Source organism: Babylonia areolata, chromosome 18 (genome assembly GCF_041734735.1).
Source record: "Babylonia areolata isolate BAREFJ2019XMU chromosome 18, ASM4173473v1, whole genome shotgun sequence".
In the NCBI taxonomy this organism is placed as follows: Eukaryota; Metazoa; Mollusca; class Gastropoda; order Neogastropoda; family Buccinidae; genus Babylonia; species Babylonia areolata.
The window spans coordinates 6,725,717-6,728,216 of record NC_134893.1 but is presented as its reverse complement, the minus strand read 5'-3'; the positions used below and the strand labels follow the sequence as shown (position 1 = coordinate 6,728,216).

Below are 2,500 nucleotides of genomic sequence, written 5' to 3'. Positions count from 1 at the left end.
AAATGTTTGTAAAGCGTGTTGAGGTACCAGTGTGTGTGTGTATGGAAGGAGGGGGTGTGGGGGTGAAGGGGAGAAGGGAATGGAAGAAATGGAAACGAGAAGGAAGTTAGTAATTAAGCGACACACACACACACACACACACACACACGCACACACACACACGCACACACGCATACACACACACACACACACACACACATGCGCGCGCGCACACACACACACACACACACACTTGACAGATTAAACCTCTCGTGAAGAAACTACCCCCCACCCCTTTTCCCCAAATAAAACACCTCATAACAGTAACCCCCCCCCACACACACACACACACACACACACCACACACAGACACACACAGACACACACACACACACACACACACACACACACACACACAAACAAACAAAAAAACAACCAACCAAACAAAAAACAACAACAAAGAAAAAACAACAACAACAACAACAAACCCAACAAAACAACAACAATAAACAAACAAAACAACAACAACAACAAAACCCAAAAAAACCTCACAACAGCACCACTTCCAGCACCCGACACGCACGAGACGTGGGAGAGAAGATGACCGCCTCCTCCTCCTCCTCTCCCTCACCCTCCGCCTCTTCCTTAGTGACGTCATCTAACTTGGCCTTATGCCGCGTCATACAATACGTCAGCAGCTGCCTTCCTGACAGCAGCCCAGCCATTGCCCGGCAGGCAAGGGGGGAAGGGTCCACATGGGACGGAGATATTACACACACGGCCACACAGATCTCCACACACACACACACACACAACACCACCACCACCAGCTGATGGACCAATACAGAACAGACGATACGTTGTCTGCAAAAATCCGGATGATAATTATGTATGTAACAGACGGGTTTTCTCGTAGTGCCCAGCGGACAATCCGAACTGATAGTGTTTATCGCTTTGTCGAGCACCAGGGTCGTGTCCCGCGGGGACCGTTCGATCCGAGCTTGAATACGGTACAGTGCGGTGAACCTCAACAACAGTAAAACCCGAGGTCCACTAACTAAGTGAACGAGATGTCACAACAGATAGAACACGTGTCGCTTTCTGTAGTTGTTCTGTTCTGGCGGCAAGACAGATTTCCTCAAGCCTTGACTTCTTCAGACACGCAGTGGCTGCCGTGCTCCAAATGACGTACGAAGTTGGGTAGATCTGTGGTATATCCTCGTGATGACTCCCAATGCTCAACCGTCCGGCAGCTCCCGGTTTTCTTGGAAATGGAGTCTCTGTCTGTCTGTCTCTGTCTGTCTGTCTGTCTCTCTCTGTCTCTCTCTCTCTCGGCGCAGGCCTTCACACGAAGAATGTGTGTGCACTACAGGGCTTTGAGGTCGTTTCTGAATCTCTGTTGATTACACACAACACCTGTCTTGATTACAAGACCTGTCTGCTGCAAGAAGAAGTTTCAATATCAAGGCAGCATGTGCACGTCCTCAGAAGGACCGTAGCCATTCGAAGCTTTCCCCCACAACGTGGACCAAATAGCTGGCCATTCGAAGCTTACTCCCACAACACGGACCAAGTAGCTGGCCATTCGAAGCTTACTCCCACAACATGGACCAAGTAGCTGGCCATTCGAAGCTTTCCCCAACAACATGGACCAAGTAGCTTTCTGTCCTTGCGCAAGCATGAGGCACAGTCGATGTCTCCCGATGTGTCGGACACGGACGTGTAACGCACACATCATCGTTCACATCTGCTTCCACTGAACAGGCCAGCTTCAAAGAGGCGTTCCGCCTGGGTAAAGCAGTTCATGGGTGAAGTGACCACTGCCTCACACTGCTGTCCAGTCATAACAATCAGGCACCCGTTCAAATACCACTCTCGGTCCAACAGCTGGCATTCCAGCGCTGATGACTGCCAGAAAAGCACCACCGTTTAGTTCACGATTGTGTTTTTTTTTTTGTCACACGTCTCTGTTCCGGTCTGGTACCCTACAAGCATAACAGTTTACCGTTGGCATTGCAAACGAAAGGAACCCTGTCCGTCAATCGTCAAAGTTCCGAGACACGCTTGACTGAAGCGTTTTCTGTTTTGAAACTACAGTCTGCTCGGAGTACCTCCGATTCCCTCTCACTCACGGAAAACATGTGAATGACCCAGAAGCGACGAAATAAAATACTACTACTACTACAACAACAACAACAACAACAACAACAACAACAACAACAACAACAACAACAACTACTACTACTACTACTACTACTACTACTACCACTACTAAAAAGTACCTTCATAAGAATGGGAAAAGTAGTTGCAAAAACTGTAGTTTCAATTTCCCGTCACCACAGTATATCCTACATTAAATCTTCTTTGAATGAGCGTGTCGCCACAGTCTGGCGCCACCCAAATTATTCTCTTTTATTCTCCTTCTGTTTAACTACCAACAGTTGTGGGCTCTTTTACGTACGTTAAGTACATACATGTCCAAATGGATGAATAAAGATGTATTGTATTGTATTGTATTGTA

General features: G+C 47.7%; 1 protein-coding gene across 2 annotated transcripts in view; it reads right to left on the bottom strand.

Annotated features, from left to right (window-relative positions):
• The window catches only part of LOC143292404 (ankyrin repeat and fibronectin type-III domain-containing protein 1-like), a 383,404-nt gene that overhangs the window by 36,403 nt on the left and 344,501 nt on the right, over positions 1–2,500 (bottom strand). The window lies entirely within an intron of this gene.